The 24,121-nt window shown below is 32.4% G+C and overlaps 1 protein-coding gene and 8 long non-coding RNA genes across 19 annotated transcripts in view; all 9 read left to right on the top strand.

Annotated features, from left to right (window-relative positions):
- The first annotated feature begins 1,706 nt into the window (after positions 1-1,706).
- Positions 1,707-2,220, top strand: LOC121899077. The gene is made up of 3 exons (XR_006096617.1): positions 1,707-1,852; positions 2,039-2,052; positions 2,206-2,220. It is a non-coding gene; the product is annotated as an uncharacterized LOC121899077 (long non-coding RNA).
- Positions 2,221-3,707: 1,487 nt separating this feature from the next.
- On the top strand, positions 3,708-4,474 carry LOC121899074. Of its 2 annotated transcripts, XR_006096612.1 has the most exons (3): positions 3,716-3,730; positions 3,917-3,930; positions 4,074-4,474. It is a non-coding gene; the product is annotated as an uncharacterized LOC121899074 (long non-coding RNA). The 2 variants fall into 2 exon arrangements; XR_006096613.1 differs by lacking the exon at positions 3,917-3,930 and having other exon boundaries at positions 3,708-3,730.
- Positions 4,475-6,714: 2,240 nt separating this feature from the next.
- On the top strand, positions 6,715-8,432 carry LOC121899071. Of its 3 annotated transcripts, XR_006096604.1 has the most exons (4): positions 6,715-6,742; positions 6,886-7,090; positions 7,276-7,289; positions 8,032-8,432. It is a non-coding gene; the product is annotated as an uncharacterized LOC121899071 (long non-coding RNA). The 3 variants fall into 3 exon arrangements; XR_006096603.1 differs by lacking the exon at positions 6,715-6,742 and having other exon boundaries at positions 6,774-7,090; XR_006096605.1 differs by lacking the exons at positions 6,715-6,742; positions 7,276-7,289 and having other exon boundaries at positions 6,774-7,090.
- A 2,238-nt stretch (positions 8,433-10,670) lies between these two features.
- LOC121899072 lies at positions 10,671-12,388 on the top strand. Of its 3 annotated transcripts, XR_006096607.1 has the most exons (4): positions 10,671-10,698; positions 10,842-11,046; positions 11,232-11,245; positions 11,988-12,388. It is a non-coding gene; the product is annotated as an uncharacterized LOC121899072 (long non-coding RNA). The 3 variants fall into 3 exon arrangements; XR_006096606.1 differs by lacking the exon at positions 10,671-10,698 and having other exon boundaries at positions 10,730-11,046; XR_006096608.1 differs by lacking the exons at positions 10,671-10,698; positions 11,232-11,245 and having other exon boundaries at positions 10,730-11,046.
- A 2,238-nt stretch (positions 12,389-14,626) lies between these two features.
- Positions 14,627-15,391, top strand: LOC121899075. Of its 2 annotated transcripts, XR_006096615.1 has the most exons (4): positions 14,627-14,654; positions 14,798-15,002; positions 15,188-15,201; positions 15,378-15,391. It is a non-coding gene; the product is annotated as an uncharacterized LOC121899075 (long non-coding RNA). The 2 variants fall into 2 exon arrangements; XR_006096614.1 differs by lacking the exon at positions 14,627-14,654 and having other exon boundaries at positions 14,734-15,002.
- A 744-nt stretch (positions 15,392-16,135) lies between these two features.
- Positions 16,136-16,797, top strand: LOC121899079. The gene is made up of 3 exons (XR_006096619.1): positions 16,136-16,388; positions 16,583-16,597; positions 16,784-16,797. It is a non-coding gene; the product is annotated as an uncharacterized LOC121899079 (long non-coding RNA).
- Positions 16,798-16,978: 181 nt separating this feature from the next.
- On the top strand, positions 16,979-19,253 carry LOC121899070. The gene is made up of 5 exons (XR_006096602.1): positions 16,979-17,346; positions 17,533-17,546; positions 17,735-18,096; positions 18,283-18,296; positions 18,692-19,253. It is a non-coding gene; the product is annotated as an uncharacterized LOC121899070 (long non-coding RNA).
- Positions 19,254-20,195: 942 nt separating this feature from the next.
- LOC121898482 lies at positions 20,196-21,079 on the top strand. Its single transcript, XR_006096473.1, has 2 exons — positions 20,196-20,676; positions 20,967-21,079. It is a non-coding gene; the product is annotated as an uncharacterized LOC121898482 (long non-coding RNA).
- A 760-nt stretch (positions 21,080-21,839) lies between these two features.
- bcas3 (BCAS3 microtubule associated cell migration factor) overlaps positions 21,840-24,121 on the top strand; it is a 361,503-nt gene continuing 359,221 nt past the window's right edge. For all 5 annotated transcript variants that reach the window (XM_042413571.1, XM_042413572.1, XM_042413575.1 and 2 more), the window contains exon 1: positions 21,840-21,946. The gene's annotated coding sequence lies outside the window, so the exon portion shown is untranslated. The remainder of the gene's footprint in view (positions 21,947-24,121) is intronic.

The following is a 24,121-nucleotide window of genomic DNA, read 5'->3' on the forward strand; positions in this document are numbered from 1 at the left end:
CAGAATTCATGTGTTCAGAAATATTTCAACTGCTTATTTTGTAACATTTTTAACTTTGAACACTGATCTCCATCTTCTGACAATATTCTTTTTCTTTTTCTTTCTTTCTCTTTTTCAGAAAAATGAGAGGAGGTAGGAGTCCGAGAGGCAACGTGAACTTTTATGTTCAGAATTCATGTGTTCAGAAATCTTTCGGTTTCTCATTTTGTAACATTTTTAACTTTGAACACTGATCTATATCATCTGACTACTGTTTATTTGTTGTTTTTTCCTTTTTTTTTTCAGAAAAATGAGAGGAGGTAGGAATCTGAGAGGCAACATGAACTTTGAACTCTATTTTTATACTTTTTCTGCGTTCTTTTATTCTCAGAATTTATGTGTTCAGAAATATTTCAACTGCTTATTTTGTAACATTTTTAACTTTGAACACTGATCTCCATCTTCTGACAATATCGTTTTTCTTTTTCTTTCTTTCTCTTTTTCAGAAAAATGAGAGGAGGTAGGAGTTTGAGAGGCAACGTGAACTTTGAACTCTGTTTTAATACTTTTTCTACGTACTTTTATGTTCAGAATTCATGTGTTCAGAAATATTTCAACTGCTTATTTTGTAACATTTTTAACTTTGAACACTGATCTCCATCTTCTGACAATATTGTTTTTCTTTTTCTTTCTTTCTCTTTTTCAGAAAAATGAGAGGAAGTAGGAGTCCGAGAGGCAACGTGAACTTTTATGTTCAGAATTCATGTGTTCAGAAATCTTTCGGTTTCTCATTTTGTAACATTTTTAACTTTGAACACTGATCTATATCATCTGACTACTGTTTATTTGTTGTTTTTTCCTTTTTTTTTTCAGAAAAATGAGAGGAGGTAGGAATCTGAGAGGCAACATGAACTTTGAACTCTATTTTTATACTTTTTCTGCGTTCTTTTATTCTCAGAATTTATGTGTTCAGAAATATTTCAAGTGCTTATTTTGTAACATTTTTAACTTTGAACACTGATCTCCATCTTCTGACAATATCGTTTTTCTTTTTCTTTCTTTCTCTTTTTCAGAAAAATGAGAGGAGGTAGGAGTTTGAGAGGCAACATGAACTTTGAACTCTGTTTTAATACTTTTTCTACGTACTTTTATGTTCAGAATTCATGTGTTCAGAAATATTTCAACTGCTTATTTTGTAACATTTTTAACTTTGAACACTGATCTCCATCTTCTGACAATATCGTTTTTCTTTTTCTTTCTTTCTCTTTTTCAGAAAAATGAGAGGAAGTAGGAGTCCGAGAGGCAACGTGAACGTTGAACTCTGTTTTTATACCTTTTCTACGTTCTTTTACGTTCAGAATTCATGTGTTCAGAAATATTTCAACTGCTTATTTTGTAACATTTTTAACTTTGAACACTGATCTCCATCTTCTGACAATATTCTTTTTCTTTTTCTTTCTTTCTCTTTTTCAGAAAAATGAGAAGAGGTAGGAGTCCGAGAGGCAACATGAACTTTGAACTCTTTTGAACGTTATTTTTAATTTCAGAATTCATGTGTTCAGAAATCTTTCGATTTCTCATTTTGTAACATTTTTAACTTTGAACACTGATTTATATCATCTGACTACTCTTATTTTGTTGTTTTTTTCTTTTCTTTTTCAGAAAAATGAGAGGAGGTAGGAGTCCGAGAGGCAACATGAACTTTGAACTCTGTTTTTATACTTTTTCTACGTTCTTTTACGTTCAGAATTCATGTGTTCAGAAATATTTCAACTGCTTATTTTGTAACATTTTTAAGTTTGAACACTGATCTATATCGTCTGACTACTGTTTATTTGTTGTTTTTCCTTTTTTTTCAGAAAAATGAGAGGAGGTAGGAGTCTGAGAGGCAACATGAACTTTGAACTCTGTTTTAATACCTTTTCTACGTTCTTTTACGTTCAGAATTCATGTGTTCAGAAATATTTCAACTGCTTATTTTGTAACATTTTTAACGTTGAACACTGATCTCCATCTTCTGACAATATTCTTTTTCTTTTTCTTTCTTTCTCTTTTTCAGAAAAATGAGAGGAGGTAGGAGTCCGAGAGGCAACGTGAACTTTTATGTTCAGAATTCATGTGTTCAGAAATCTTTCGGTTTCTCATTTTGTAACATTTTTAACTTTGAACACTGATCTATATCATCTGACTACTGTTTATTTGTTGTTTTTTCCTTTTTTTTTTCAGAAAAATGAGAGGAGGTAGGAATCTGAGAGGCAACATGAACTTTGAACTCTATTTTTATACTTTTTCTGCATTCTTTTATTCTCAGAATTTATGTGTTCAGAAATATTTCAAGTGCTTATTTTGTAACATTTTTAACTTTGAACACTGATCTCCATCTTCTGACAATATCGTTTTTCTTTTTCTTTCTTTCTCTTTTTCAGAAAAATGAGAGGAGGTAGGAGTTTGAGAGGCAACATGAACTTTGAACTCTGTTTTAATACTTTTTCTACGTACTTTTATGTTCAGAATTCATGTGTTCAGAAATATTTCAACTGCTTATTTTGTAACATTTTTAACTTTGAACACTGATCTCCATCTTCTGACAATATCGTTTTTCTTTTTCTTTCTTTCTCTTTTTCAGAAAAATGAGAGGAAGTAGGAGTCCGAGAGGCAACGTGAACGTTGAACTCTGTTTTTATACCTTTTCTACGTACTTTTATGTTCAGAATTGATGTGTTCAGAAATCTTTCGATTTCTCATTTTGTAACATTTTTAACTTTGAACATTGATCTCCATTGTCTGACTACTCTTATTTTGTTGTTTTTTTCTTATTTTTCAGAAAAATGAGAGGAGGTAGGAGTCCGAGAGGCAACATGAACTTTGAACTCTGTTTTTATACTTTTTCTACCTATTTTTACGTTCAGAATTCATGTGTTCAGAATTGTTTTGTAACATTTTTAATCAGTTTCTTCTTGTCTTCCATTTGTTTTCTACAGAGAGGAGAGGACTGGAGACAATGTGAAGTTTGAACACTCATTTTAAATTCAGATACAGTATACTTATGATATGGTCATATTCAGAATTCATGTGTTCAGAAATCTTTCGGTTTCTCATTTTGTAACATTTTTAACTTTGAACACTGATTTATATCGTCTGACTACTCTTATTTTGTTGATTTTTTTCTTTTTTTTTCAGAAAAATGAGAGGAGGTAGGAGTCCGAGAGGCAACATGAACTTTGAACTCTGTTTTTATACTTTTTCTACGTTCTTTTACGTTCAGAATGCATGTGTTCAGAAATACTTCAACTGCTTATTTTGTAACATTTTTAAGTTTGAACACTGATCTCCATCTTCTGACAATATTGTTTTCCTTTTTCTTTCTTTCTCTTTTTCAGAAAAATGAGAGGAGGTAGGAGTCCGAGAGGCAACATGAACTTTGAACTCTGTTTTTATACTTTTTCTACCTATTTTTACGTTCAGAATTCATGTGTTCAGAATTGTTTTGTAACATTTTTAATCAGTTTCTTCTTGTCTTCCATTTGTTTTCTACAGAGAGGAGAGGACTGGAGACAATGTGAAGTTTGAACACTCATTTTAAATTCAGATACAGTATACTTATGATATGGTCATATTCAGAATTCATGTGTTCAGAAATCTTTCGGTTTCTCATTTTGTAACATTTTTAACTTTGAACACTGATTTATATCGTCTGATTGCTCTTTCTTTGTTGTTTTTTTCTTTTTCTTTTTCAGAAAAATGAGAGGAGGTAGGAGTCCGAGAGGCAACATGAACTTTGAACTCTGTTTTTATACTTTTTCTACGTTCTTTTACGTACAGAATTCATGTGTTCAGAAATACTTCAACTGCTTATTTTGTAACATTTTTAACTTTGAACACTGATCTCCATCTTCTGACAATATTGTTTTCCTTTTTCTTTCTTTCTCTTTTTCAGAAAAATGAGAGGAGGTAGGAGTCCGAGAGGCAACATGAACTTTGAACTCTGTTTTTATACTTTTTCTACCTACTTTTACGTTCAGAATTCATGTGTTCAGAATTGTTTTGTAACATTTTTAATCAGTTTCTTCTCGTCTTCCATTTGTTTTCTACAGAGAGCAGAGGACTGGAGACAGTGTGAAGTTTGAACACTCATTTTAAATTCAGATACAGTATACTTATGATATGGTCATATTTCATCTGATGACATATTGCTCATCTGTTCATCTGGTTTTTCATACTTTGAACACTGATTTATATCATCTGACTACTCTTATTTTGTTGTTTTTTTCTTTTCTTTTTCAGAAAAATGAGAGGAGGTAGGAATCTGAGAGGCAACATGAACTTTGAACTCTGTTTTTATACTTTTTCTACGTTCTTTTACGTTCAGAATGCATGTGTTCAGAAATATTTCAACTGCTTATTTTGTAACATTTTTAAGTTTGAACACTGATCTATATCGTCTGACTACTGTTTATTTGTTGTTTTTCCTTTTTTTTCAGAAAAATGAGAGGAGGTAGGAGTCTGAGAGGCAACATGAACTTTGAATTCTGTTTTTATACTTTTTCTACCTACTTTTACGTTCAGAATTCATGTGTTCAGAAATATTTCAACTGCTTATTTTGTAACATTTTTAACTTTGAACACTGATCTCCATCTTCTGACAATATTCTTTTTCTTTTTCTTTCTTTCTCTTTTTCAGAAAAAATGAGAAGAGGTAGGAGTCCGAGAGGCAACATGAACTTTGAACTCTTTTGAACGTTATTTTTAATTTCAGAATTCATGTGTTCAGAAATCTTTCGATTTCTCATTTTGTAACATTTTTAACTTTGAACACTGATTTATATCATCTGACTACTCTTATTTTGTTGTTTTTTTCTTTTCTTTTTCAGAAAAATGAGAGGAGGTAGGAGTCCGAGAGGCAACATGAACTTTGAATTCTGTTTTTATACTTTTTCTACCTACTTTTACGTTCAGAATTCATGTGTTCAGAAATATTTCAACTGCTTATTTTGTAACATTTTTAACTTTGAACACTGATCTCCATCTTCTGACAATATTCTTTTTCTTTTTCTTTCTTTCTCTTTTTCAGAAAAATGAGAGGAGGTAGGAGTCCGAGAGGCAACGTGAACTTTTATGTTCAGAATTCATGTGTTCAGAAATCTTTCGGTTTCTCATTTTGTAACATTTTTAACTTTGAACACTGATCTATATCATCTGACTACTGTTTATTTGTTGTTTTTTTCCTTTTTTTTTTCAGAAAAATGAGAGGAGGTAGGAATCTGAGAGGCAACATGAACTTTGAACTCTATTTTTATACTTTTTCTGCGTTCTTTTATTCTCAGAATTTATGTGTTCAGAAATATTTCAACTGCTTATTTTGTAACATTTTTAACTTTGAACACTGATCTCCATCTTCTGACAATATCGTTTTTCTTTTTCTTTCTTTCTCTTTTTCAGAAAAATGAGAGGAGGTAGGAGTTTGAGAGGCAACGTGAACTTTGAACTCTGTTTTAATACTTTTTCTACGTACTTTTATGTTCAGAATTCATGTGTTCAGAAATATTTCAACTGCTTATTTTGTAACATTTTTAACTTTGAACACTGATCTCCATCTTCTGACAATATTGTTTTTCTTTTTCTTTCTTTCTCTTTTTCAGAAAAATGAGAGGAAGTAGGAGTCCGAGAGGCAACGTGAACGTTGAACTCTGTTTTTATACCTTTTCTACGTACTTTTATGTTCAGAATTGATGTGTTCAGAAATCTTTCGATTTCTCATTTTGTAACATTTTTAACTTTGAACATTGATCTCCATTGTCTGACTACTCTTATTTTGTTGTTTTTTTCTTATTTTTCAGAAAAATTAGAGGAGGTAGGAGTCCGAGAGGCAACATGAACTTTGAACTCTGTTTTTATACTTTTTCTACCTATTTTTACGTTCAGAATTCATGTGTTCAGAATTGTTTTGTAACATTTTTAATCAGTTTCTTCTTGTCTTCCATTTGTTTTCTACAGAGAGGAGAGGACTGGAGACAATGTGAAGTTTGAACACTCATTTTAAATTCAGATACAGTATACTTATGATATGGTCATATTCAGAATTCATGTGTTCAGAAATCTTTCGGTTTCTCATTTTGTAACATTTTTAACTTTGAACACTGATTTATATCGTCTGACTACTCTTATTTTGTTGATTTTTTTCTTTTTTTTTCAGAAAAATGAGAGGAGGTAGGAGTCCGAGAGGCAACATGAACTTTGAACTCTGTTTTTATACTTTTTCTACGTTCTTTTACGTTCAGAATTCATGTGTTCAGAAATACTTCAACTGCTTATTTTGTAACATTTTTAACTTTGAACACTGATCTCCATCTTCTGACAATATTGTTTTCCTTTTTCTTTCTTTCTCTTTTTCAGAAAAATGAGAGGAGGTAGGAGTCCGAGAGGCAACATGAACTTTGAACTCTGTTTTTATACTTTTTCTACCTATTTTTACGTTCAGAATTCATGTGTTCAGAATTGTTTTGTAACATTTTTAATCAGTTTCTTCTTGTCTTCCATTTGTTTTCTACAGAGAGGAGAGGACTGGAGACAATGTGAAGTTTGAACACTCATTTTAAATTCAGATACAGTATACTTATGATATGGTCATATTCAGAATTCATGTGTTCAGAAATCTTTCGGTTTCTCATTTTGTAACATTTTTAACTTTGAACACTGATTTATATCGTCTGACTACTCTTATTTTGTTGATTTTTTTCTTTTTTTTTCAGAAAAATGAGAGGAGGTAGGAGTCTGAGAGGCAACATGAACTTTGAACTCTGTTTTTATACTTTTTCTACGTTCTTTTACGTTCAGAATTCATGTGTTCAGAATTGTTTTGTAACATTTTTAATCAGTTTCTTCTTGTCTTCCATTTCTTTTCTACAGAGAGCAGAGGACTGGAGACAGTGTGAAGTTTGAACACTCATTTTAAATTCAGATACAGTATACTTATGATATGGTCATATTTCATCTGATGACATATTGCTCATCTGTTCATCTGGTTTTTCATACTTTGAACATTGATCTCCATCGTCTGATTGCTCTTTCTTTGTTGTTTTTTTCTTTTTCTTTTTCAGAAAAATGAGAGGAGGTAGGAGTCCGAGAGGCAACATGAACTTTGAACTCTGTTTTAATACTTTTTCTACGTTCTTTTACGTTCAGAATTCATGTGTTCAGAAATATTTCAACTGCTTATTTTGTAACATTTTTAACTTTGAACACTGATCTATATCGTCTGACTACTGTTTATTTGTTGTTTTTTCCTTTTTTTTTCAGAAAAATGAGAGGAGGTAGGAGTCTGAGAGGCGACATGAACTTTGAATTCTTTTGAACGTTATTTTTAATTTCAGAATTGATGTGTTCAGAAATCTTTCGATTTCTCATTTTGTAACATTTTTAACTTGGAATACTGATCTATGTCGTCTGACTACTCTTTCTTTGTTGTTTTTTTCTTTTTCTTTTTCAGAAAAATGAGAGGAGGTAGGAGTCCGAGAGGCAACATGAACTTTGAACTCTGTTTTTATACTTTTTCTACCTACTTTTACGTTCAGAATTCATGTGTTCAGAAATATTTCAACTGCTTATTTTGTAACATTTTTAACTTTGAACATTGATCTCCATCGTCTGACTACTCTTTGTTTTGTTGTTGTTGTTTTTCTCTTTTTCTTTTTCAGAAAAAATGAGAGGAGGTAGGAGTTTGAGAGGCAACGTGAACTTTGAACTCTGTTTTTATACTTTTTCTACGTTCTTTTACGTACAGAATTCATGTGTTCAGAAATACTTCAACTGCTTATTTTGTAACATTTTTAACTTTGAACACTGATCTCCATCTTCTGACAATATTGTTTTCCTTTTTCTTTCTTTCTCTTTTTCAGAAAAATGAGAGGAGGTAGGAGTCCGAGAGGCAACATGAACTTTGAACTCTGTTTTTATACTTTTTCTACCTACTTTTACGTTCAGAATTCATGTGTTCAGAATTGTTTTGTAACATTTTTAATCAGTTTCTTCTCGTCTTCCATTTGTTTTCTACAGAGAGCAGAGGACTGGAGACAGTGTGAAGTTTGAACACTCATTTTAAATTCAGATACAGTATACTTATGATATGGTCATATTTCATCTGATGACATATTGCTCATCTGTTCATCTGGTTTTTCATACTTTGAACACTGATTTATATCATCTGACTACTCTTATTTTGTTGTTTTTTTCTTTTCTTTTTCAGAAAAATGAGAGGAGGTAGGAATCTGAGAGGCAACATGAACTTTGAACTCTGTTTTTATACTTTTTCTACGTTCTTTTACGTTCAGAATGCATGTGTTCAGAAATATTTCAACTGCTTATTTTGTAACATTTTTAAGTTTGAACACTGATCTATATCGTCTGACTACTGTTTATTTGTTGTTTTTCCTTTTTTTTCAGAAAAATGAGAGGAGGTAGGAGTCTGAGAGGCAACATGAACTTTGAATTCTGTTTTTATACTTTTTCTACCTACTTTTACGTTCAGAATTCATGTGTTCAGAAATATTTCAACTGCTTATTTTGTAACATTTTTAACTTTGAACACTGATCTCCATCTTCTGACAATATTCTTTTTCTTTTTCTTTCTTTCTCTTTTTCAGAAAAATGAGAAGAGGTAGGAGTCCGAGAGGCAACATGAACTTTGAACTCTTTTGAACGTTATTTTTAATTTCAGAATTCATGTGTTCAGAAATCTTTCGATTTCTCATTTTGTAACATTTTTAACTTTGAACACTGATTTATATCATCTGACTACTCTTATTTTGTTGTTTTTTTCTTTTCTTTTTCAGAAAAATGAGAGGAGGTAGGAGTCCGAGAGGCAACATGAACTTTGAATTCTGTTTTTATACTTTTTCTACCTACTTTTACGTTCAGAATTCATGTGTTCAGAAATATTTCAACTGCTTATTTTGTAACATTTTTAACTTTGAACACTGATCTCCATCTTCTGACAATATTCTTTTTCTTTTTCTTTCTTTCTCTTTTTCAGAAAAATGAGAGGAGGTAGGAGTCCGAGAGGCAACGTGAACTTTTATGTTCAGAATTCATGTGTTCAGAAATCTTTCGGTTTCTCATTTTGTAACATTTTTAACTTTGAACACTGATCTATATCATCTGACTACTGTTTATTTGTTGTTTTTTCCTTTTTTTTTTCAGAAAAATGAGAGGAGGTAGGAATCTGAGAGGCAACATGAACTTTGAACTCTATTTTTATACTTTTTCTGCGTTCTTTTATTCTCAGAATTTATGTGTTCAGAAATATTTCAACTGCTTATTTTGTAACATTTTTAACTTTGAACACTGATCTCCATCTTCTGACAATATCGTTTTTCTTTTTCTTTCTTTCTCTTTTTCAGAAAAATGAGAGGAGGTAGGAGTTTGAGAGGCAACGTGAACTTTGAACTCTGTTTTAATACTTTTTCTACGTACTTTTATGTTCAGAATTCATGTGTTCAGAAATATTTCAACTGCTTATTTTGTAACATTTTTAACTTTGAACACTGATCTCCATCTTCTGACAATATTGTTTTTCTTTTTCTTTCTTTCTCTTTTTCAGAAAAATGAGAGGAAGTAGGAGTCCGAGAGGCAACGTGAACGTTGAACTCTGTTTTTATACCTTTTCTACGTACTTTTATGTTCAGAATTGATGTGTTCAGAAATCTTTCGATTTCTCATTTTGTAACATTTTTAACTTTGAACATTGATCTCCATTGTCTGACTACTCTTATTTTGTTGTTTTTTTCTTATTTTTCAGAAAAATTAGAGGAGGTAGGAGTCCGAGAGGCAACATGAACTTTGAACTCTGTTTTTATACTTTTTCTACCTATTTTTACGTTCAGAATTCATGTGTTCAGAATTGTTTTGTAACATTTTTAATCAGTTTCTTCTTGTCTTCCATTTGTTTTCTACAGAGAGGAGAGGACTGGAGACAATGTGAAGTTTGAACACTCATTTTAAATTCAGATACAGTATACTTATGATATGGTCATATTCAGAATTCATGTGTTCAGAAATCTTTCGGTTTCTCATTTTGTAACATTTTTAACTTTGAACACTGATTTATATCGTCTGACTACTCTTATTTTGTTGATTTTTTTCTTTTTTTTTCAGAAAAATGAGAGGAGGTAGGAGTCCGAGAGGCAACATGAACTTTGAACTCTGTTTTTATACTTTTTCTACGTTCTTTTACGTTCAGAATTCATGTGTTCAGAAATACTTCAACTGCTTATTTTGTAACATTTTTAACTTTGAACACTGATCTCCATCTTCTGACAATATTGTTTTCCTTTTTCTTTCTTTCTCTTTTTCAGAAAAATGAGAGGAGGTAGGAGTCCGAGAGGCAACATGAACTTTGAACTCTGTTTTTATACTTTTTCTACCTATTTTTACGTTCAGAATTCATGTGTTCAGAATTGTTTTGTAACATTTTTAATCAGTTTCTTCTTGTCTTCCATTTGTTTTCTACAGAGAGGAGAGGACTGGAGACAATGTGAAGTTTGAACACTCATTTTAAATTCAGATACAGTATACTTATGATATGGTCATATTCAGAATTCATGTGTTCAGAAATCTTTCGGTTTCTCATTTTGTAACATTTTTAACTTTGAACACTGATTTATATCGTCTGACTACTCTTATTTTGTTGATTTTTTTCTTTTTTTTTCAGAAAAATGAGAGGAGGTAGGAGTCTGAGAGGCAACATGAACTTTGAACTCTGTTTTTATACTTTTTCTACGTTCTTTTACGTTCAGAATTCATGTGTTCAGAATTGTTTTGTAACATTTTTAATCAGTTTCTTCTTGTCTTCCATTTCTTTTCTACAGAGAGCAGAGGACTGGAGACAGTGTGAAGTTTGAACACTCATTTTAAATTCAGATACAGTATACTTATGATATGGTCATATTTCATCTGATGACATATTGCTCATCTGTTCATCTGGTTTTTCATACTTTGAACATTGATCTCCATCGTCTGATTGCTCTTTCTTTGTTGTTTTTTTCTTTTTCTTTTTCAGAAAAATGAGAGGAGGTAGGAGTCCGAGAGGCAACATGAACTTTGAACTCTGTTTTAATACTTTTTCTACGTTCTTTTACGTTCAGAATTCATGTGTTCAGAAATATTTCAACTGCTTATTTTGTAACATTTTTAACTTTGAACACTGATCTATATCGTCTGACTACTGTTTATTTGTTGTTTTTTCCTTTTTTTTTCAGAAAAATGAGAGGAGGTAGGAGTCTGAGAGGCGACATGAACTTTGAATTCTTTTGAACGTTATTTTTAATTTCAGAATTGATGTGTTCAGAAATCTTTCGATTTCTCATTTTGTAACATTTTTAACTTGGAATACTGATCTATGTCGTCTGACTACTCTTTCTTTGTTGTTTTTTTCTTTTTCTTTTTCAGAAAAATGAGAGGAGGTAGGAGTCCGAGAGGCAACATGAACTTTGAACTCTGTTTTTATACTTTTTCTACCTACTTTTACGTTCAGAATTCATGTGTTCAGAAATATTTCAACTGCTTATTTTGTAACATTTTTAACTTTGAACATTGATCTCCATCGTCTGACTACTCTTTGTTTTGTTGTTGTTGTTTTTCTCTTTTTCTTTTTCAGAAAAAATGAGAGGAGGTAGGAGTTTGAGAGGCAACGTGAACTTTGAACTCTGTTTTTATACTTTTTCTACGTTCTTTTACGTACAGAATTCATGTGTTCAGAAATACTTCAACTGCTTATTTTGTAACATTTTTAACTTTGAACACTGATCTCCATCTTCTGACAATATTGTTTTCCTTTTTCTTTCTTTCTCTTTTTCAGAAAAATGAGAGGAGGTAGGAGTCCGAGAGGCAACATGAACTTTGAACTCTGTTTTTATACTTTTTCTACCTACTTTTACGTTCAGAATTCATGTGTTCAGAATTGTTTTGTAACATTTTTAATCAGTTTCTTCTCGTCTTCCATTTGTTTTCTACAGAGAGCAGAGGACTGGAGACAGTGTGAAGTTTGAACACTCATTTTAAATTCAGATACAGTATACTTATGATATGGTCATATTTCATCTGATGACATATTGCTCATCTGTTCATCTGGTTTTTCATACTTTGAACACTGATTTATATCATCTGACTACTCTTATTTTGTTGTTTTTTTCTTTTCTTTTTCAGAAAAATGAGAGGAGGTAGGAATCTGAGAGGCAACATGAACTTTGAACTCTGTTTTTATACTTTTTCTACGTTCTTTTACGTTCAGAATGCATGTGTTCAGAAATATTTCAACTGCTTATTTTGTAACATTTTTAAGTTTGAACACTGATCTATATCGTCTGACTACTGTTTATTTGTTGTTTTTCCTTTTTTTTCAGAAAAATGAGAGGAGGTAGGAGTCTGAGAGGCAACATGAACTTTGAATTCTGTTTTTATACTTTTTCTACCTACTTTTACGTTCAGAATTCATGTGTTCAGAAATATTTCAACTGCTTATTTTGTAACATTTTTAACTTTGAACACTGATCTCCATCTTCTGACAATATTCTTTTTCTTTTTCTTTCTTTCTCTTTTTCAGAAAAATGAGAAGAGGTAGGAGTCCGAGAGGCAACATGAACTTTGAACTCTTTTGAACGTTATTTTTAATTTCAGAATTCATGTGTTCAGAAATCTTTCGATTTCTCATTTTGTAACATTTTTAACTTTGAACACTGATTTATATCATCTGACTACTCTTATTTTGTTGTTTTTTTCTTTTCTTTTTCAGAAAAATGAGAGGAGGTAGGAGTCCGAGAGGCAACATGAACTTTGAATTCTGTTTTTATACTTTTTCTACCTACTTTTACGTTCAGAATTCATGTGTTCAGAAATATTTCAACTGCTTATTTTGTAACATTTTTAACTTTGAACACTGATCTCCATCTTCTGACAATATTCTTTTTCTTTTTCTTTCTTTCTCTTTTTCAGAAAAATGAGAGGAGGTAGGAGTCCGAGAGGCAACGTGAACTTTTATGTTCAGAATTCATGTGTTCAGAAATCTTTCGGTTTCTCATTTTGTAACATTTTTAACTTTGAACACTGATCTATATCATCTGACTACTGTTTATTTGTTGTTTTTTCCTTTTTTTTTTCAGAAAAATGAGAGGAGGTAGGAATCTGAGAGGCAACATGAACTTTGAACTCTATTTTTATACTTTTTCTGCGTTCTTTTATTCTCAGAATTTATGTGTTCAGAAATATTTCAACTGCTTATTTTGTAACATTTTTAACTTTGAACACTGATCTCCATCTTCTGACAATATCGTTTTTCTTTTTCTTTCTTTCTCTTTTTCAGAAAAATGAGAGGAGGTAGGAGTTTGAGAGGCAACGTGAACTTTGAACTCTGTTTTAATACTTTTTCTACGTACTTTTATGTTCAGAATTCATGTGTTCAGAAATATTTCAACTGCTTATTTTGTAACATTTTTAACTTTGAACACTGATCTCCATCTTCTGACAATATTGTTTTTCTTTTTCTTTCTTTCTCTTTTTCAGAAAAATGAGAGGAAGTAGGAGTCCGAGAGGCAACGTGAACGTTGAACTCTGTTTTTATACCTTTTCTACGTACTTTTATGTTCAGAATTGATGTGTTCAGAAATCTTTCGATTTCTCATTTTGTAACATTTTTAACTTTGAACATTGATCTCCATTGTCTGACTACTCTTATTTTGTTGTTTTTTTCTTATTTTTCAGAAAAATTAGAGGAGGTAGGAGTCCGAGAGGCAACATGAACTTTGAACTCTGTTTTTATACTTTTTCTACCTATTTTTACGTTCAGAATTCATGTGTTCAGAATTGTTTTGTAACATTTTTAATCAGTTTCTTCTTGTCTTCCATTTGTTTTCTACAGAGAGGAGAGGACTGGAGACAATGTGAAGTTTGAACACTCATTTTAAATTCAGATACAGTATACTTATGATATGGTCATATTCAGAATTCATGTGTTCAGAAATCTTTCGGTTTCTCATTTTGTAACATTTTTAACTTTGAACACTGATTTATATCGTCTGACTACTCTTATTTTGTTGATTTTTTTCTTTTTTTTTCAGAAAAATGAGAGGAGGTAGGAGTCCGAGAGGCAACATGAACTTTGAACTCTGTTTTTATACTTTTTCTACGTTCTTTTACGTTCAGAATTCATGTGTTCAGAAATACTTCAACTGCTTATTTTGTAACATTTTTAACTTTGAACACTGATCTCCATCTTCTGACAATATTGTTTTCCTTTTTCTTTCTTTCTCTTTTTCAGAAAAATGAGAGGAGGTAGGAGTCCGAGAGGCAACATGAACTTTGAACTCTGTTTTTATACTTTTTCTACCTATTTTTACGTTCAGAATTCATGTGTTCAGAATTGTTTTGTAACATTTTTAATCAGTTTCTTCTTGTCTTCCATTTGTTTTCTACAGAGAGGAGAGGACTGGAGACAATGTGAAGTTTGAACACTCATTTTAAATTCAGATACAGTATACTTATGATATGGTCATATTCAGAATTCATGTGTTCAGAAATCTTTCGATTTCTCATTTTGTAACATTTTTAACTTTGAACACTGATTTATATCGTCTGACTACTCTTATTTTGTTGATTTTTTTCTTTTTTTTTCAGAAAAATGAGAGGAGGTAGGAGTCTGAGAGGCAACATGAACTTTGAACTCTGTTTTTATACTTTTTCTACGTTCTTTTACGTTCAGAATTCATGTGTTCAGAATTGTTTTGTAACATTTTTAATCAGTTTCTTCTTGTCTTCCATTTCTTTTCTACAGAGAGCAGAGGACTGGAGACAGTGTGAAGTTTGAACACTCATTTTAAATTCAGATACAGTATACTTATGATATGGTCATATTTCATCTGATGACATATTGCTCATCTGTTCATCTGGTTTTTCATACTTTGAACATTGATCTCCATCGTCTGATTGCTCTTTCTTTGTTGTTTTTTTCTTTTTCTTTTTCAGAAAAATGAGAGGAGGTAGGAGTCCGAGAGGCAACATGAACTTTGAACTCTGTTTTAATACTTTTTCTACGTTCTTTTACGTTCAGAATTCATGTGTTCAGAAATATTTCAACTGCTTATTTTGTAACATTTTTAACTTTGAACACTGATCTATATCGTCTGACTACTGTTTATTTGTTGTTTTTTCCTTTTTTTTTCAGAAAAATGAGAGGAGGTAGGAGTCTGAGAGGCGACATGAACTTTGAATTCTTTTGAACGTTATTTTTAATTTCAGAATTGATGTGTTCAGAAATCTTTCGATTTCTCATTTTGTAACATTTTTAACTTGGAATACTGATCTATGTCGTCTGACTACTCTTTCTTTGTTGTTTTTTTCTTTTTCTTTTTCAGAAAAATGAGAGGAGGTAGGAGTCCGAGAGGCAACATGAACTTTGAACTCTGTTTTTATACTTTTTCTACCTACTTTTACGTTCAGAATTCATGTGTTCAGAAATATTTCAACTGCTTATTTTGTAACATTTTTAACTTTGAACATTGATCTCCATCGTCTGACTACTCTTTGTTTTGTTGTTGTTGTTTTTCTCTTTTTCTTTTTCAGAAAAAATGAGAGGAGGTAGGAGTCCGAGAGGCAACATGAACTTTGAACTCTGTTTTTATACTTTTTCTACGTTCTTTTACGTTCAGAATTCATGTGTTCAGAAATATTTCAACTGCTTATTTTGAAACATTTTTAACTTTGAACACTGATCTATATTGTCTGACTACTGTTTATGTTTTTTTTTTCCTTTTTTTTTTAGAAAAATGAGAGGAGGTAGGAGTCCGAGAGGCAACGTGAACTTTGAACTCTGTTTTAATACTTTTTCTACGTACTTTTATGTTCAGAATTCATGTGTTCAGAAATCTTTCGGTTTCTCATTTTGTAACATTTTTAACTTTGAATACTGATCTATATCATCTGACTACTCTTATTTTGTTGTTTTTTTCTTTTTCTTTTTCAGAAAAATGAGAGGAGGTAGGAGTCCGAGAGGCAACATGAACTTTGAACTCTGTTTTAATACCTTTTCTACGTTCTTTTACGTTCAGAATTCATGTGTTCAGAAATATTTCAACTGCTTATTTTGTAACATTTTTAACTTTGAACACTGATCTATATCGTCTGACTACTGTTTATTTGTTGTTTTTTCCTTTTTTTTTCAGAAAAATGAGAGGAGGTAGGAGTCCGAGAGGCGACATGAACTTTGAATTCTTTTGAACGTTATTTTTAATTTCAGAATTGATGTGTTCAGAAATCTTTCGATTTCTCATTTTGTAACATTTTTAACTTGGAATACTGATCTATGTCGTCTGACTACTCTTTCTTTGTTGTTTTTTTCTTTTTCTTTTTCAGAAAAATGAGAGGAGGTAGGAGTCCGAGAGGCAACATGAGCTTTGAACTCTGTTTTTATACTTTTTCTACCTACTTTTACGTTCAGAATTCATGTGTTCAGAAATATTTCAACTGCTTATTTTGTAACATTTTTAACTTTGAACATTGATCTCCATTGTCTGACTACTCTTTGTTTTGTTGTTGTTGTTTTTCTCTTTTTCTTTTTCAGAAAAAATGAGAGGAGGTAGGAGTCCGAGAGGCAACATGAACTTTGAACTCTGTTTTTATACTTTTTCTACGTTCTTTTACGTTCAGAATTCATGTGTTCAGAAATATTTCAACTGCTTATTTTGTAACATTTTTAACTTTGAACACTGATCTATATTGTCTGACTACTGTTTATTTGTTTTTTTTTTCCTTTTTTTTTCAGAAAAATGAGAGGAGGTAGGAGTCCGAGAGGCAACGTGAACTTTGAACTCTGTTTTAATACTTTTTCTACGTACTTTTATGTTCAGAATTCATGTGTTCAGAAATCTTTCGGTTTCTCATTTTGTAACATTTTTAACTTTGAACACTGATTTATATCATCTGACTACTCTTATTTTGTTGATTTTTTTTTTTTTTTTTTCAGAAAAATGAGAGGAGGTAGGAGTCCGAGAGGCAACATGAACTTTGAACTCTGTTTTTATACGTTTTCCACCTATTTTTACGTTCAGAATTCATGTGTTCAGAATTGTTTTGTAACATTTTTAATCAGTTTCTTCTTGTCTTCCATTTGTTTTCTACAGAGAGGAGAGGACTGGAGACAATGTGAAGTTTGAACACTCATTTTAAATTCAGATACAGTATACTTATGATATGGTCATATTTCATCTGATGACATATTGCTCATCTGTTCATCTGGTTTTTCATACTTTGAACATTGATCTCCATCGTCTGATTGCTCTTTCTTTGTTGTTTTTTTCTTTTTCTTTTTCAGAAAAATGAGAGGAGGTAGGAGTTCGAGAGGCAACATGAACTTTGAACTCTGTTTTAATACCTTTTCTACGTTCTTTTACGTTCAGAATTCATGTGTTCAGAAATATTTCAACTGCTTATTTTGTAACATTTTTAACTTTGAACACTGATCTCCATCTTCTGACAATATTCTTTTTCTTTTTCTTTCTTTCTCTTTTTCAGAAAAATGAGAGGAGGTAGGAGTCCGAGAGGCAACGTGAACTTTGAACTCTGTTTTTATACCTTTTCTATGTACTTTTAATTTCAGAATTGATGTGTTCAGAAATACTTCAACTGCTTATTTTGTAACATTTTCAACTTTGAACACTGATTTATATCATCTTACTACTCTTATTTTGTTGATTTTTTTTTTTTTTTTTTTCAGAAAAATGAGAGGAGGTAGGAGTCCGAGAGGCAACATGAACTTTGAACTCTGTTTTTATACGTTTTCTACCTATTTTTACGTTCAGAATTCATGTGTTCAGAATTGTTTTGTAACATTTTTAATCAGTTTCTTCTCGTCTTCCATTTGTTTTCTACAGAGAGCAGAGGACTGGAGACAATGTGAAGTTTGAACACTCATTTTAAATTCAGATACAGTATACTTATGATATGGTCATATTTCATCTGATGACATATTGCTCATCTGTTCATCTGGTTTTTCATACTTTGAACATTGATCTCCATCGTCTGATTGCTCTTTCTTTGTTGTTTTTTTCTTTTTCTTTTTCAGAAAAATGAGAGGAGGTAGGAGTCCGAGAGGCAACATGAACTTTGAACTCTGTTTTTATACTTTTTCTACGTTCTTTTACGTTCAGAATTCATGTGTTCAGAAATATTTCAACTGCTTATTTTGTAACATTTTTAACTTTGAACACGGATCTCCATCTTCTGACAATATTGTTTTCCTTTTTCTTTCTTTCTCTTTTTCAGAAAAATGAGAGGAGGTAGGAGTCCGAGAGGCAACATGAACTTTGAACTCTGTTTTTATACTTTTTCTACCTACTTTTACGTTCAGAATTCATGTGTTCAGAAATATTTCAACTGCTTATTTTGTAACATTTTTAACTTTGAACATTGATCTCCATCGTCTGACTACTCTTTGTTTTGTTGTTGTTGTTTTTCTCTTTTTCTTTTTCAGAAAAAATGAGAGGAGGTAGGAGTCCGAGAGGCAACATGAACTTTGAACTCTGTTTTTATACTTTTTCTACGTTCTTTTACGTTCAGAATTCATGTGTTCAGAAATATTTCAACTGCTTATTTTGTAACATTTTTAACTTTGAACACTGATCTATATTGTCTGACTACTGTTTCTTTGTTTTTTTTTTCCTTTTTTTTTCAGAAAAATGAGAGGAGGTAGGAGTCCGAGAGGCAACATGAACTTTGAACTCTGTTTTTATACGTTTTCTACCTATTTTTACGTTCAGAATTCATGTGTTCAGAATTGTTTTGTAACATTTTTAATCAGTTTCTTCTCGTCTTCCATTTGTTTTCTACAGAGAGCAGAGGACTGGAGACAGTGTGAAGTTTGAACACTCATTTTAAATTCATATACAGTATACTTATGATATGGTCATATTTCATCTGATGACATATTGCTCATCTGTTCATCTGGTTTTTCATACTTTGAACATTGATCTCCATCGTCTGATTGCTCTTTCTTTGTTGTTTTTTTCTTTTTCTTTTTCAGAAAAATGAGAGGAGGTAGGAGTTCGAGAGGCAACATGAACTTTGAACTCTGTTTTTATACCTTTTCTACGTTCTTTTACGTTCAGAATTCATGTGTTCAGAAATATTTCAACTGCTTATTTTGTAACATTTTTAACTTTGAACACTGATCTCCATCTTCTGACAATATTGTTTTCCTTTTTCTTTCTTTCTCTTTTTCAGAAAAATGAGAGGAGGTAGGAGTCCGAGAGGCAACATGAACTTTGAACTCTGTTTTAATACTTTTTCTACGTTCTTTTACGTTCAGAATTCATGTGTTCAGAAATATTTCAACTGCTTATTTTGTAACATTTTTAACTTTGAACACTGATCTCCATCTTCTGACAATATTTTTTTTCTTTTTCTTTCTTTCTCTTTTTCAGAAAAATGAGAGGAGGTAGGAGTCCGAGAGGCAACATGAACTTTGAACTCTGTTTTTATACTTTTTCTACCTACTTTTATGTTCAGAATTCATTTGTTTAGAATTGTTTTGTAACATTTTTAATCAGTTTCTTCTTTTCTACGTACTTTTAATTTCAGAATTCATGTGTTCAGAAATCTTTCGATTTCTCATTTTGTAACATTTTTAACTTTGAACACTGATCTCCATCTTCCGACAATATTTTTTTTTCTTTCTTTCTCTCTTTCAGAAAAATGAGAGGAGGTAGGAGTCCGAGAGGCAACGTGAACAACGTTTTTATACTTTTTCTACGTAGTTTTAATTTCAGAAGTCATGTGTTCAGAAATATTTCAACTGCTTATTTTGTAACATTTTTAAGTTTGAACACTGATCTATATCGTCTGATTACTGTTTATTTGTTTTTTTTCCTTTTTTTCAGAAAAATGAGAGGAGGCAGGAGTCCGAGAGGCAACGTGAACTTTGAACTCTGTTTTTATACTTTTTCTACATAGTTTTAATTTCAGAAGTCATGTGTTCAGAAATATTTCAACTGCTTATTTTGTAACATTTTTAACTTTGAACATTGATCTCCATCGTCTGACTACTCTTATTTTGTTGTTTTTTTCTTATTTTTCAGAAAAATGAGAGAAGGAAGGAGTCAGAGGCAACATGAACTTTGAACTCTGTTTTTATACTTTTTCTACATACTTTTACGTTCAGAATTCATGTGTTCATAAATCTTTCAACTGCTTATTTTGTAACATTTTTAATCAGTTTCTTCTTGTCTTCCATTTTTTTTTCTACAGAGAGCAGAGGACTGGAGACAATGTGAAGTTTGAATTTTCAGAATTAGATAAAATTTGATTGAATGATTAGATTTGAATTTGATATTTGTCACTGTCATTTGAAGTTTACAATTACAGTTTTTCCATATGTGTAACTTCCTAAACTCTGTTCCTACATGTCTTCCACAGAGGAGCGGATGCAATGTGAAATCCTAACTCTCTCATGTTAACAGTAGAGTACAGGAGACAACATGAAGTTTGACGACTCTTAAATTCATGCATAGTTTATTTTCATGTTATGATCTAGTTTCATCATTTGCTCATCTGGATTTTGATGTTTTTTCACCACTGACTGCTTTTTTCCTCCATTTGTTTTTAAGAGAGAAGAGGAGAGAATGGGCGAGAATATGAGCCGTGAATATTTTCACTTCAGGGGTATGTACATTTTGATTTTATTGTGGCTACAAACATGCATAGCTACATAGATCCTATAGCAAGAATTCACTGTAACTGTGCTGTCTGTGAGACTGAGGAGACTCTGCAGCATACGTGGCTCATCTGACCCAGAGTTACTCTACTGTTGCTGTTGCAGCATTGGCTTCCTCTTTTTTCTGAGGAATTACATGACATGGCTTTTATTTTTTGTACAAAATACAGTGCTTAACATTAGAGGCTTGCTTTTCAAATTAAGCTAAACCTGCATGCTTCTGTTGTGCTTCACTCAGGTAATACAGTGAAACGGATCCCTGAGTTCAATGAGGACTTCTGTCGACATCAAGGGGAATTTGCCATGGCCAGTGGACTTTTTATGACTAATAAATGCTGATTAAAACATCCACACAATGTCTCTTACTCATACTATAAATGTTTTGGTCTCAACACATATCTTGACATCTTACTTTCATTCCTACTGTAAGTCTTCTAGCTAAGCCCATTAATACTGTGAAGTAGTTAAATGCATTCTATTCATGCATCAATGCAAAAACCTTGGCTGTGCCTTGAATTCAGACAGTACATGCTCGCCAAAATGTCTGCATTTGTTTCATACCTGTTGCAGTGAAATAGATATTGTAGTAATAATAATAATGATAGCTAAACTCAAGTAAGCCCACATATGTAAAACCACAACATGAGAAAAGACAGTTACAATAGAAAGACCCAAGGAAGGCAGGCAAGGCTAGAATACGAAGAGACAAAAGAAAATTAAATTATACATGAACAAACTTTCATTCAGTAGGTTATTAAAGAATAAATGGAACTTTTTGAGTAACACCACTTTATGTTTGAGGGATTCCGTTTTACCAATAAATAGTGCAACCTCGCGAGAACACGCGGTAATAGCAGGTCCTGTACTACTGTAATACTCCTTGGTATTATTGATTGTTGAGTTTGATTTTAAACAGGAGAAAACTGTCTCTCTGTCCTCCCTAACACAGATTAAAGCAGTAAAGACATCATTAGCAGACAACGGGGTATATTTTGTCTTGTGCAAATGTCTTGATTCCAATAGGTGACGCATTCATTAGTTCCGCCTTTGCTGTCAGCTGATTGGCTTAACAAAAGCGTGTGGGTGCTCTGATTGGCTTGCAGTTACACAACACAGTTCCGCAAGTCTAGTCTGTTTGTGTTTTGACGTTTTTTGTGGAGAGCTTTTCAGACCACCACACAAGTCCATAACCTGCTGTCGAAGACTGCCAACACCTCGGTTTGTAACTGTAGTCATGTAAAAATAATGTCTTACTGAAGCATGACAACTGCAACCGCTCTTTCATGGTTTCGACTGTGTCGTTTTATCGCTACAGAGGACTTTTATCAGCTAATGCTAGCTAGCTAAGTTAGCTGCTGGGTCTCCATCCACCAATATAACTTGAGCTTTAGCCAATAGCTACATTGTGTTGACCTGACAGTTGTCACAAGAATTAAACGTAAAGGTCCGCTGGTTATAAATGCTAAGGGTATGTGACCGAGGCTTTCCTGTGTGGTTTGTACTGTAGGCTCATGTATCTAAGCGCGGGGACGCCAGTGACTGCATGCAGCCGAAAGTCTCCTGTTGTTTACATCGTTGCATAAGAAAATAACATCCTTACATACACTGCCCCGATGTACGCAGCCTGCTTGTTAGGAAAACACTTAAACTCCTCTGAAACAGATGGTAATAGGATGTGGGTTTACTGAGTGGTCAGTGCGTGCCTAATGTAGTGGCACTTATTCATTTTGGCAGGTAATTTCTTATTAAAGTTGTGATAAGCATATGTAAATGTGGCATAGAGGTTTCATGATTTGCTGTTTCTTTAAAGCATTATGTTTTAACTGTACTTCATCTGTCTGGAGGTATGATAATCAGTCATGTAAGAATCAGCCAGCCATGTGGCAGCAGTAGACTGCGGCATGGCTGCGTATCCCTGACTTTGAGTTTGGATTTGGTTGATATTTCCATAATCTACATCCATTCATTCCTCTTACTATAAAATATTGAGATGTTTCAATACTCTGTATATTTTGTATTAATGTTTTGGTAACTTTTTCTATAATACTCCTTAGACAGTGATACTATCCTATTTTGGAGAATATATTGACTTGGAGTAAAGTAAAGCTACAGTGTATACTGTTTCTGCTTTCCTGAAGTACAAGATGAGACCCCATTTAAACCTGGTGTTAAAATGTGATCTGGTCTATATCTGAGTCAGAGAAGAACAGATGTTGATGCAAGGTGTAAACACACACAGAACACATTCTGAATGCTGTCAGACCAGGCTTGCATTATGATCAGATCTCATAAAGGTGTGAATGACATCTGTTTGTTTTGGCCACATTGTCAAGGGAAAAAAAATCCACCCTGCATGTTGGAAGGTTACCTACCTCCACCTCTTTCTGTTATCTCAAGCTACCCATCCAGAAAGCTACAGATGAGTACTTTCTCTGCAAATGTGGAACCCATACAGCAGCATCCCTGGGTACCCACTGTGTTTGTTGACTCTGCCAGCAAATTTGCATATTGAGATCACTCTGTGAGCAGAATCAAGATAATGAGAATGCTTATTAATACCTGGTGTAAATGTAAAAGCTGCTCGATCACATGTCATCATCTATCCAGATACATATTGCATGTTAACGGCAGGTGGAAAGGTGGCCTGACTGGTTGTAGAGTGAGAAACACACAGTCACAGTGCACCCAGTCTGGAGCCAAAAGCTTCGACCCCCAGACCTCCACAAGACTTCACTCCTGCTAACAGTTCTCTCCAACTGTGTTAGACACGTAGTCTGGAGGCTTGACTTTTGTTTGTTACTCTCAAGTATGGTATATAAGTGTGGACAAAAACATTTATTCTCTTAATTTTGTCTGTCTCTATATGTTGAATTATATGAAAGCTGCAACAATTAGTCAGCAACTATTTTGATGATTGATTAATCTTAATGAGTAATTTTTAAAAAATTTGTGATTCCAGCTTCTCAAATGTGAATATTTTCTGGTTTCTTTAGTCTTCTATGACAGTAAACTGAATGTCTTTGGGTTGTGGACTGTTGGTCGGGACAAACAGAAGAGATTTGAGGATGTCACCTAGCGCTTTGGGAAACAGCAATCGACATTTTTCACCATTTTCTGACATTTTATAGACCAAACAACAAACTGATTAATCAAGAAAATAACAGATTATTCAATAATGAAAATAGTCGTTAGTTGCAGCCCTAAATTTTATAACTCATTAAATGCAATAACAGTGTTTTAGTTTAGATTAATATCCACATCATTACAGTATTGAAACATGTAGTTGATTAATTGATTAGTTGATCAAGAGAAAATTTATTTTTTAAAGGCGGACGTATTATGCTTTTCCTTATTTTCAGCCTTTATACATGTTACAATGTCAGATGTTCATAT

The sequence above is a fragment of the Thunnus maccoyii genome, chromosome 6, assembly GCF_910596095.1.
Source record: "Thunnus maccoyii chromosome 6, fThuMac1.1, whole genome shotgun sequence".
Taxonomy (NCBI): Eukaryota; Metazoa; Chordata; class Actinopteri; order Scombriformes; family Scombridae; genus Thunnus; species Thunnus maccoyii.